The following is a 12,721-nucleotide window of genomic DNA, read 5'->3' on the forward strand; positions in this document are numbered from 1 at the left end:
CAGAGGGCCTTCTCTGCAATTGCTCCCAAATTATGGAATGGCCTGCCGGACGAGATCCCTCAAATTGCCAGCGTAGATAGCTTTAAAAAAGCTGTCAAGACAGATCTCTTCCGGCAGGTCTTTCCTGAATAAAAGCGCCCGGCCACAGAATGACCGCCCCCCACATCATGGATTAGCCCACCGCTCTGTCCTCGCTGTATTTTTATTGTGTTTTTAATAGATGTTTTAATTGTAGCTTGTTTAATTCTGTTTTAAGAGGGGGAATGTGGGACATAATGTTGTAAATGTGAATATTTTAATATGTTGTGAGCTGCTTTGATTGTCACAGAAAAGAGGGATAAAAATAAAAGTTTTATTTTATTATTATTTATTATTATTTCTGCAATACAGATGCTGCCCCAGACATCATAAACCTAGGTTGGAGCTTGGAAAGATTACTTTCCTTTTAGATTACAGCTTCCAGAATCCCCCAAGCAACCTTTCCAAGCTCCAACCTAGGTTTACGATGGCTGAGGCAGCATCAATACTGCAGCAATAATCCAGTTGGACACCTCTTTAACTGCCATGGCTCCATCCTATGGAATCCTGGGATTCATAGCTGTGGCACCAGAGCTCTCTGACAGAGAAGGCTAACTAGCTCACAAAACTACAATCCCCAGAATTCCATAGCATTGAACCATGGCAGTTAAAGGCATGTCAAGTTGGATTATTTTTGCAGTGCAGATGCAACCTGGGCTTTGCTCCTTGGAAATCTGGACCTTCCGAAACTTCCCTGGGTGCTTCTCAAAATATCCCAGCTGCCTGCAAATTCCCTGTTTGCTGGAACACAGTCCCTGGCAGGAAACGGAGGAGTTATTTTCGTCCCACTACAAAGGAAATGGCCATTAAAAATAAGATAACACCTTGACCTTCTTGGCCCAGTCACACTGTGCTAATGTCACACCTCAAAGAACCTCTTGGCCTTTGCTTCAACCAAGCTGAGATCTTTTACGTGCCGACTTTTTGTCTTTCATTGAGAAGATAAATATCCGATTTGTGAAATACACAAAATTTATAAATGATCTCACCAGAGAACAGGACCAGGAGCAATGGATCCAAGCTGCAGGAAAAGAGATTCCACCTCAACATTAGGAGGAACTTCCTGACAGTAAGGGCTGTTCGACAGTGGAACAAACTCCTTCCTCAGAGTGTGGTGGAGTCTCCCTCCTTGGAGGTCTTCAAACGGAGGCTGGATGGCCATCTGTCGAGGATGCTTTGATCTGGATTTCCTGCATGGCAGGGGGTTGGACTGGATGACCCTTGCCGTCTCTTCCAACTCTATGATTCTATGATTCTAACCCTGTTGTAAAACATTCATACAATGCACTTTGTTTGATCCAGCGCACAGAATTAATGTCTGTTTCAACCAAATGCATCATTCCACGTGTGACATGAGCGGTCAGGACTTGTTCGGCTAGTCTACATATAAGTGTACTATGCAAATTTGTGAGTCTTTTCACATTTGCATTGACGGTTAATTGTCTTCACTTTCCTGTGTAAAATTGCATCTATTCAAACTCCCTCTGCAGAAAATGTGCTTTCATTCAGTTCCTTGATTGTTTGTGTTAACTTTTTCAATAGAGCAAAGTCTCATATTCTTACATGCCATGAGATGACATTTAATACATTTCCTGATTTCCACTACTGTACTATTAGCTATGTAGCAGCTAAAGGTAAAAGTACAATTGAACCCAGTTATGTGACAATTGAGCATTAGAACCAGAGGAAATGTTCAACAGTGCAAAGTCTGGAACAAATTGAGCCTGTTGGCTTATCATGTTATATATATATTTGAAATAATATAATTTTTTGAAACCCACTACTGAAGGCAAGTGATCAAAATTCACCTCCCATCCCTGCACACTGGAATGAACCTTTACTCAGCCATACTATAATGCAGTGGTTCCCAAACTTTGTTTCTCTAGATGTTTTGGACTTCAGCTCCCAGAATTCCTGACTTTGGGCCAAACTGATGGGGGCTTCTGGAAGCTGAAGTCCAAAACACTAGGAGGGCCAAGGTTTGGGAAGCACTGCTATAATGGATATCAGTTCTTGTAAGGCCAATGGGACCTACTCCTACTTAAGCAAGCCCTGGATTGCAACCTCAGCCACGAATTCAGACATTCACTGGTACTATCATTCCAATGGGAAGTAACCTTAAAGGTAACAATCAAGGCAACAAATAAAAAATAGGAAAATATATATTTTATTGGAAATAAATAAATGCGAATATGCTTTAAAAATACTAATGAAACTAAAGGCAGGATAATTTCCCAAGATTATGAATGAAAGGATAGACTCAATCACGGTTGCCCTGAGCCTGCAGGACCTAAGCAAGGTGGTTGATAAAGAAGGTGAGATTCGGAGGTCTGTCATTTATAGGGTCCCCATAAGTCGAAGTTGACTTGATGACAGTTGACCACAAATGAACTAATGTGTCCCTAATTGTAGGATGGGAAGCTATTCAGTGCCTAAATAGAGTTCTTTTACTTTTAAGAGTCCTCAGCCTAAGGGTAGCCGAAGTGGTTGACAATCGCGATTTCTTTCTCCCTTTCCCTAAACCTGTCCCTGCCCAGCTTGGTCCAGCAGGCCGCCTCTGCCCTCTCCCTCTGGGCCTGGCGCTTCATCTTCTCTCAGATGGGCCACTGCTCCTCCGTGATGGGCTTGGAGACCTCCAGGTCAGGAGGGGGTGTCCTCCATGGGATGAAGGTGTCCCCTTTGTAGGGTGGAGATGGAGGAGGGTCAACAGGGAGAAGGTCACTTCTTCTGGCTGGGGGCGAGGAAGATCTGCACGTAGGCCTCCGAATCTTCTCCATGGTCAAAGCTGGCCCAGAATAGAGAGTTGTTGTTTTGGGGTGGCGCACTCTGTCTCTTCTGGTTTGGAAAGGCTGAGAAGAAAGCAGCTTGGGACGAGGTATCTGGGTTGCAAACAAGGGTATGTTGGCAGGCCTGAGTAGGGCTGGCTTCCTTGTTGCTGGTGGTGGCGACTGGGAGCAGAGATCTTCTGGTAGCCTCAGCTGTGTGGCTTTGGTTGAGGTCCCTGCGTACGGCCATGATGGCACAGAAGGGAAAGGCATCTGTTTCGGCAGAGCCGGCTTCATTTTGGGTAAGGTTGGCTGAGGCAAGGAAGATCCTGGTGGCTCCACTACTGATCTTGAGCTTGGGATCCGTGGTATTTTGGGCAGTGGCTTCCCCATGCGTCCCCCCCCAAGAAGGCCAGTATAGGCAGGTGTTTCTCTGCAATGGCTCCCAATAGTGGCCTCTTTTCGGGGTGAGTCATTTTCCTGGGGACACTTGGAAGCTTCTTCCCCAAGGGGTAGAATACATGGACAGACTCCATCATTTGCAGAGCCAGACTGCTCTTGGGGATTGTCTTGGGCGGTTCTGCTTTTGCCATTTTCATGTCTCTCTTCTTCTCTTTGCCTTGATCAACAGTCTTAGACAAACCTTTCTCAGATTTTAGGTCTTGGGGCTTTGCCTTTGGAGCAGCCGTCACCATCGCCTTGTCCTTGGCGCCTTGTTTCTGCTGGGGCAGCTTTTTCCTTTGGAGATTTCCTTCCTTGTCTCTTGGTTTTTCAGAACAAAGGTCCTTTTTCTCACTCTGCAAAGAGATCAGTGGTGGCTCTGGAGATTTAGGAACCTGGGACTTATCTGGGTCCATCTTTGGCTTTTTTGGTAATGTCTCTCCTTCTGTGGACATTGTTTTTCTTTTCTTGCTGATCTTAGATGGTTTTGAATCATCTGTTTTTTTGTGAGTTTTAGAACTGAGTTGCTTTTCTGCAGCCAAGATGTCTTTGATTTCTTGAGGCTCCGGAGCAGTTGTTGGGGTTTTGTGAAGAGCAATGCCTTCTGGTTGAGGAGATGCTTTCTTGGCTAGAGACCCATGTGGCTTCTGGCTCACCTTTCCAGCATCTTGCTCCTTATGCTTTGCCCCGTCTGAGTCCACAAAGAGTTCTCCATCACAGAAATGCTGTTCCCCAGAAGAGGGCCTTGCTGCTGAAAGAGAGGAACACAGAACCATTTTATCCCAGTTCCCTATCCCTATCCCATATCTATGAGCAAAGGCCCATCAGGGCAAAGCTCTGAGGGCAAGAAAGGCATGTAGAACAAGGCTGGAAAACAAGCCTTTCTATGGAGATTTTTGTCACTCCCAACTCCACACTTCCCTTACTTAGATTTGGGGGGGAGGCATTCATGGGATCTTGCTTCAGTCATGATGGCATATTGTTAGTGAATATAGAGCAATTACTGATCAGTAATTCTAGGTTATGGATCTATAATTGCATTACAGAAAACCAGCCCTATTTTTCAGAACTTGCAGTGCCCTTCCAGCCATGTCCTTCTATGCTTATTGCAGTGTGTGAAGTGGTGAGTCTTTGGTATCGGCTGGGAGTAAGTTCCTCCATGGATACCAAAATCCCTGGATACTTAAGTTCCATTATATATAATGGTGTCCCTCATACAAAATTTCAAAATCAAGCTTTGTTTTTGGATGATGATGATGATGATTTTGGAATAATTTCAAGCTGTGGATGGTTGAATCCATGGATGCAGAATCCACAGATATGGAGGGCTTGCAGTGTATGCACACACATACAGAGAGACACATACACACACTGTGTTTTAATATATTGTTAGTGTTTTAGACATTTTAATCATATTTGTAATAAAGCTGACATTTACCATATATACTCGACTATAAGTCGATCTCATGTATAAGTTGAGGGCAGGTTTAGGGGCCAAAATGATGGATTTTGATATGACCCATGGATAAGTCGAGAGTAAGACTTAGGGTCATGTACCAAAGGATCTAAAGGATGAAGCAAGGGAAAATAATGCCAAAGAGCGTACAAAATTGCAGGATGTATAACTGTTTGTGTTCACACTAAAGGATAGATGGATGAGAGAATAGAGGAAGATTGGTGCTTCCAGGAAGATTACACTCTTGTGTTTCCCCAGGGGATGGTTTCTATTTTTATGAGAGTTAAAGTACAGTATGTACTTTGATCTGTGAATAAGTTTACTCAGATTTTTGGGGTCATTTTTTTAACTAAAATTTCTAGACTTATACATGAGTATATACCGTAATTCCTTTTTTTTAACTTTTGTAGATTAATGTTTTAGTTGGGTACTTTTAAAAATTATTCTATGCCACCTTGGATCCCATTCTGGGAGAAAGGCAGACTATAAGTACAGTGGATCCTTGTTATACGCTGGGGTTTGGTTGCAAGATCCCCCGTGTATAACAAAATCCGTGTATGCTCAAGTCCCATTAAGTATAATGACATAGCAAAATGGTGTCCCTTATAAAAAATGGAACATCAAGGTAAATTTATACTTTTTTGGAACATTTTCAAATCGTGTATGCTTGAATCCGTGTATAAAAAATCAGTGTATAAGAAGGGCCGACTGTACAATCAATCAATCATCTGGCTCTTAGAAGGTCTCAGCAGAAGGAAAGCATCCCCCGGACCAGCCCACATCTCCCAGGCCTAATCTATATTTTCCAGAAAGAGAGGCATCTACCTTCAGAGTCTTCCACATTCATGGCTTTTGATGATGAGGCTGCAGAAGGTCCACTGGTCGCAGGAGGGCTCTGGACAAGGTTGGGTTTTGCTTCTTCCAGAAGGGAAATGACGCTGTTGTTTGGGACAGGTGGGACGGGGAACACCTGCAAATTGGGATTTCCCTCTGCGAGGGGAATGGGGGCCAAAGTTGCCTGGGAGTAAAAAAAGAGGCCTGTCTTGTCCTGGAAGGGGGCTGGCTGAACTGGGAAGTGCCTCGGAAGTTGGATCAGTATCGGCTGGAGTCTGGGTACGGGATGCAGGTGGGAAACATACAACTGCTCCATGACACGTCCAACTATTGGAGGCTTTTCATAGGGAAACATCCTAAGCATAGGCCTGGGAAGCCAGCTTCTTCTCCCTCTGTCCTGGAGGGAAAGATAAGGTGCAGCGTGGGTAGGAAAATGAACCCCGAATGCTCCTTGCTGCTGAGGGTAAGGCACATAGTCAGAGCTAAAGGCTTCTTCAGGGTTCAGTAGAACGGACTCAACCTGGACAGAAGTGGCACTCAGTGATGGAGGTGAAGTTGCACTAATGCTCCAAGGAGCTTGCCCTCCATTTGCTCTTGGCATGACCATCACCACTGAGGAGTTGCTCTGAGATGTTTGGGTTGAACCCTCGGCTGGCTGTGTGTTTGGCGACTGATCTGTAATACACAAAAAGGAAGAAGACAGGCGCATAAATGGTGGCCCTTCCTGATCAGCCATAAGAAGACACTTGACCTAAACTACACCAATTGATTATGCCATTGCATTTAGTGGGACTTGAGCATCCATGGATTTTGGTATGCACAAGGTATTCTGCAAGCCAAACCTCAGTGGATGCCAAGGGCCCACTGTCTTTCTATAGTGTAGACCCATCCTAAGAGAAAATAATCTAGAGGGATTGGATCGATCCATCTTGCAACCAAGAGACCCCAGAGAACTAGGACCACCTCCACATTCCAGAGTAACGCCTGGATCCTAGGAGGCCAGAGAATGTTTTGATGCAACATGGATTCCAGAGCAACAGTCAGTTGGCTAGAACTGAACTGAACTGAAGGTGCCTGGAGGACTAATGTCTGTTATGCAACTCAAACCAAAACAAGAGTAAAAATCAGCACCTGAATTAAATTAAATATCCTCCTAATACAGATACATATCTGTATTTTCTGTAGACATCAGAACTACTCTTCAATGAATCCGTTGTTGTGTGCTTTTCAAGACATTTCCAACTTACGGCAAACCTAAGGCAAACCTGTCATAGGGTTTGCTTGGCAAGATTTGTTCATAGGAGGTTTGCCATTGCCTTCCTCTGAGGCTGAGAGCAAGTGACTTGCCCAAGCTCATCCAGTGGGTTTTATGGCTGGGACTCGAACCCTGGTCTCCAGAGCCATAGTCGAACACTCAAACCACGACACAACACTGGCAGTCTTCTAAACCTCCCGTCACCTTTCAAAGACACTTCAGTATTTCCCCTGTGCTATAAATAAATAAGACAACCCCCTCAGTTCTGCTGTGTCTTTGCTCCTCTTTCTCTCAATTCTTGGTATTTTCACTCAAATTTAACATATAGAGATTCAGTACTTCTTGTCTTATTGGTCAAGGCAAGGTCCTACTGAACCTGGAAGGTTTTGGTCAGCCTAACTCCTACCGATCTTATTGGGGCAGCACTGTGTCCTCTAGTTCTGGATCTCCTTTACACCCCTTTTATTGATTTACTGTCACCCTTTTCTCCACCCGTTTCCAAGAGTTTCCCCTTCCCTAGGCTAGCCCTGTGACTTTATCCTTTCTCCAAACCTTTTTCCACCGCTAAGTTTTAACTGCAATAAATGAATTGCTGGTCCATCTGAACATCTAGGTATCCTCATTGCCTACCTGCCATGCAGAAATCAAAGAAACGGCTGGAGACCTGGACTCCTGGCCTCCTCACTGTTGAAGTGTCCAGTAAGGAATGGCCAGTAGGAAGATGAAACATGGTTTAGTTCTGTTTCTATGGTAATTCTGGAGGTTGTGAAGGTGGGGGCATGGAGACAAAGAACCATCTAGGCTGCAAGAGTCTACAAAGGCCAGAGGAGGAGGAAGAGGAGACCTAGGGCAACTTTCAAAAACTGGGGGAAGAAGGTGAAATTGGGATCATACCACCCTTCCTGGCGGACAACTCCATTTCACAAGCTTTTTTAAAAAATCAAATTTATTCATATATATATATATATATATATATATAATAACAAAGAATACATAGAAAAACAAACAAACAAATCACTCATAAAGTACATTTGATACTTCCTAAAACTAACCTTTCACCGATTCATTTACTCACTAAAGCATATCTTTTTTAAATAGTTCTCTTTCCATATTTTAATCAGTTTACCTTTCCAATGTCTACATGATCGTCTTATCCTCTGGTACTCTGATTTCTGCTCACTTTCTTTCCCCCCTTCCCCCCCAGATACTTATAAATGGGATATCCTCCCCACTTCTTCTTTATGTATACATAGACTTCATCCCACTTTTCCAAATAAATGGGCTCCTTGAGGACACAATGCAAATGTTGGAAGGGTTCCCCCTCCTTAATTTCAGCATAAGGGACAGATGAAAGGAATAATTTAAATATAGATCCAGCAAGAGGTTGTTGCTAGTAAAGTATGACTTTAAGCATTTGCCTTGCTCAGAGTTCTATGGGTATATTGCAAGCCAACAAGGCATTTTAATGAAGCTAGCTGCATCAGAAGAATACAGTTGAGTACATAATAAAATAAGATAATTAAATAATTAAAAATGAGAGCTAGCTTGGCTTAGTGGCTTGAGTGTTGGACTAGGGCACTCATGGCTAGGCTATAGAAGCCCACTGGGTGACCTCATGCAAGTGACACTCTCTCAGCCTCAGAGGATGGCAGTGGCAAACCCCCTCTGAAGAAAGTTGCCCAGAAAACCCAAAGATAAGTGAATGTCTTAGGGTTGCCATAAGTCAGAAACAACTTGAAGCCACACAACAACAACGACACATAATAAAATATAGTACAGTATATGCAATATAGCTGTCAATAAGCCATATGAAACGAATGTATGTAATACTGTACATTTTCTTGAATGTTCTGTCTGTTGCAGTGCCTTGTTGTCCTTTACCGTTATGACACTGGGTCACTTCTTAGGCATGTGGTGTAGTCTCCTTCTTTGGAGGTTTTTAAACAGAGGCTGGATGGACATCTGTCAGATGTGCTTTGGTCGTGAGTTCCTGCATGGCTGAATGGGGCTGGACTGGGTGGCCCTTGGGGTCTCTTCTTCCAACTCTAGGATTCTATGATCAATTCTCTGTCCACCAGGTAAAAATAATAGACACATTTACCAGCATGATCACTGTCCAGAGTGTTGAATCCATCAAATGGATTAAGCTAGTCTTTTTGTGTAAGCATAGTTGGAATGGAGGCAGATGCACCCCCAGAATTCCATAGTGTTCAGCCATGGAAGTAAAAATGGTGTCAAGCTGCTTTATTTATGCACCCTTTAATCTCTTTCTTATGCTTCGCAGGAACAATTATTTGCAGGCTCATTCCATCCAGTCCATTGTTGTGGGCCTTTGAGTCCAATGTAAAGTTGAAGGTGAAGTCAAAGGCTTTCATGGCTGGCATCCATAGCTTTTTGTGGGCTTGTGGGTGAGCCTAGGCGACTCCAGCAGCAGCTCTGAGACAAGTTGTGTCAGATCGGCTAGGGAGTCTGTTAAGCAATGGGGTGGACGGTCAACCAACAGAATGCCCAGACTTTCCCTAGTCTTTAAGCTGAGGTAAATACATTTGATGTGGTCCATCTTACTGATAGGTATCCTGGCCAGAGCAAGATTGTCTTTATGGTCCAAGGCCACTTCCCCCATCACCCACATCCCTTTACCTGCTCAGTGACAAAGGACCCGGCTGGTAAGGCCTGCTCCCAGATGGCTGAGCTATCATCACCCAGCCAGGTCTCCGTGAAGCAAGCCAGGTCAGCCTCTTTGTCCAGTAGGTGATCATGGACTATGTGCGTCTTATTTTTGACTGACCTGGCATTACACAGGAGCAGGGAAAGGTTCTGTGGTTAATTTGGTATGCTCTCCAGCTCTATTGGGATAGCAGGTTGAATGGAAGAGGAGAGAGATATCAAACATCGATCTCTCCTTCCTCTGTAACGACATTTCACCCTGTTAGCGCCATATCTTCCGTTACCCCACACAACTTGTATAGCCACTCCATAATCAATATCCCTTGCCTCCCCCAAGTCGCCATCTGAATGATATTCTCCTTGTCCATTCCCATCTCCCTCCAAGTGTCCCACCACAGATCTGTACAAGAACATAGGAAATAATAGTACATAAGGAAAAAGAGAACAGCCAATTGGCATCCTCTGGCCTTGGACCGGTGAGGGTTGTTCCCGGGGCAGGCTGAAGGGACCCTTTATAGTGGCACCCACAGCCACAGCCACCAGTTACCACCGTGTTCCTGCCACCGGGAACCAGGGATGTTAAGGGAGAGAAATCACAATAGCACCGTCTCAATTCTTCAGGCAAGGAGCATCAGGCTAAAGTCACAATGGGCCAGTCTCCAGGTATGGAGCACCAGCCTGCACTCATAATAGTCCCGTCTCAATCCATCAAGCAAGAAGCATCAGCCTGAGATCACAATGGATTAGTCTCAATCCTTCAGACAAGGAGCATCAGTATGAGCACCCAATGGTCCTGTCTCAATCCTTCAGGTAAGGAGCATCAGCCTGAAGTCACTATGCACCAGTCTGAAGTCACTATTGTGACAGGCAATCCTGAAGTCTCTATTGTGACAGAAACAAAATTCAAAATGACCTGAATAAACTGCAAAGCTGGGCCAAAGCTAATGATATCAGCCTTGTGGGAAATGCTTTGCTCACAGTTCAAACCTTTCAGTTCATCAGAGAGTCCACACAGGAGAGGAACCTTGGAAATGCTATGGAAGTTAAAGTGGTGTCAAACTGGATTACTTCTGCCGTGCGGATGCAGCCTATGTGTTGCCACCTGGCCCACCATATAAGCCACCAGATGGCAAGCAGGTGGCCAGGTGGGTCCAAGGCAATGGTCTCCTGGCTCCCTTTGTCACAAGAGCCTCTTTTCTCCTCTCTGTCTCCTATTCCCCAGCTCCTGGTGAAGTTTTTGGGGCCAGGATTAAGAAGGGAAGATGCATGTGGGGTATGGAAGCAAACTTGGCAAGCAATTGCGCTGAAGCCAACTTGTTTATTTCAGCCTGAGCTCCATGGATCTCCATCCTCTTCTTCAGACTCCTTGGTGCAAGGCAGTCTTCCCAGCAGAGAAGGCCAGAACCTCCTATAGACTGGGATGTTTGGACCTCCTCTGCTGGAAATGGAGGCATCATCGTCCCAGGTGAGGACCAAGGTTCATCCTCTTCAAATCCCACAAAAGGCTCCTGTGAAATGCCTGAGACTGAGAAGGGAAGGGTCTCCCTTCCTTCTCCCTACAAAGAGAGAGAGACAGACAGTGGGGCTGGACTGGGAAGGGCTACTAGATCCCAGGCTGAGGAGGAGGGACTGAGCATCATCTTCTTCCTTTTGGTAGCCATTTTCCTCCTGGGAATGGCCTAGGCCCCCTCCTCCTCCTCTTTCTTTCTCCTTCTTCTGGAGGGACTGAGGAGCCAGTTTCCTGGCAGAAACTCTTGTTTTTATGAGGAAAAAAAGCTGCTCACTGGGTACAGATTTTTGGGTGATGCTATCTATCTATCTATCTATCTATCTATCTATCTATCTATCTATCTAACTATCTATCTATCTATCTCTATCTATCTATCTATCTATCTATCTATTTATCTACTGTTTCAGACTCTGTACGGATGTTTCAGGAAAAAGAAGACTACTCTGTTGTTGAATCTCTTTGCAGACTCCTCACTGAAGGCTGAAACCTGGAGGAAGGGGCTCTGACTCTGTTTCCTTCATTGCATACAGTTGGTTCTCTTTCAACTGGGATGGACATCCTATAGCCCACCAGATATTGACAGACTATAGCTCTCATCAGCTGGGAATTGTAGTACCTGACACCTGAATTCCCATCCCTAGTTTAGGACTAAGCCTTGTGCGTAATCCCAGCTAGAGGGGTTTTATTTTTCTGTTGAAGAAAGAAGGAACCTGTGATGGTTCCCTTGGGAGCAATGCCCTGTGCGTGGCCCTTACTCTCAGGGAGCCCCTTAAAAGAACTATTTTTCCGCTGCCACCACTCAGTGAATTGTCAATGAACTATATTTTCCAAGCACACACTGAGACTTGCTTGGGAGAGAGATCTAGTTTCCTTTTCTTGCTAACCCAGAGCAATCAGTAACCGAGTTAAGGCACGTGTACAGGAGCAAAGAGATAGCAGATGCTTTTAAAAGAAAGAGTTTATTTTAAAGAAATAATATAGAATAGGAAGGTATCACTCATGCCAGGCCTCCTTGCCTTGCAGGTCAGAAAACACAGTTACAAAGATATTCATTTCAGGCAAGCTATTAGCTAAACATAACAAAAGACCTAGATGTACTGACTAACACTGTTCCTGAGCTACTCACACAATGATGGGATTTGTAGTCCTTGTGGAGTTCTTGGAATCAGGGAGCTGGCTCCTTGCCAACTCTACCTGCATTCCTGAGTCTGTGTCCCCCAGACTCCAAGAGACATCATCTGGTTCCCCCTCAGGAGAGGATCAAGGGAGAGACAAAGGAGCGCATGGCCTCAAAGGGCCTTTTAAAGATTTCCCATAGAAAGTTCTTGAATCTCGCGGTCCTACTCTCTGATTGGTCAGTTAGACCTTACATCAGCTATGATGCTACAGCTCATTAGCATGTGATGTCATCTCTCATTAGCATGTACCTCCTCCCAGATTAACCCTTTGTAGTTCAGGAGAAGTCCTCAGATGACTGGGATCAGTCATCACAGAACCAAAGACCCTTTTCCTGTTCCTCTGTTCTGTTCAGTTGGTTTCAGTCTAGACCAGGACCGCTCAACGTGGCAGTCGGTAAGGGCCAGCATTTTGAAGGCTGAACTTATTTGGGCCACAGATAGGTTTTTAATCGCTTGGTTTCCAACTTTTCACTTGAGGGGCGAGTGTTGACCCTTCCTCTGCCGCCAACGTCCAGCTCCTTTCCAGGAGAAAGCTGG

The 12,721-nt window shown here is 44.8% G+C and overlaps 1 pseudogene across 1 annotated transcript in view; it reads left to right on the forward strand.

Annotated features, from left to right (window-relative positions):
* Nucleotides 1-12,721, forward strand: part of LOC149275748 (uncharacterized) — a 179,337-nt pseudogene that overhangs the window by 68,916 nt on the left and 97,700 nt on the right. The window lies entirely within an intron of this gene.

The sequence above is a fragment of the Sceloporus occidentalis genome, unplaced genomic scaffold (genome assembly GCF_023333645.1).
Source record: "Sceloporus occidentalis isolate IW3139 unplaced genomic scaffold, rSceOcc1.0.p SCAF_268, whole genome shotgun sequence".
NCBI classification, from domain to species: Eukaryota; Metazoa; Chordata; class Lepidosauria; order Squamata; family Phrynosomatidae; genus Sceloporus; species Sceloporus occidentalis.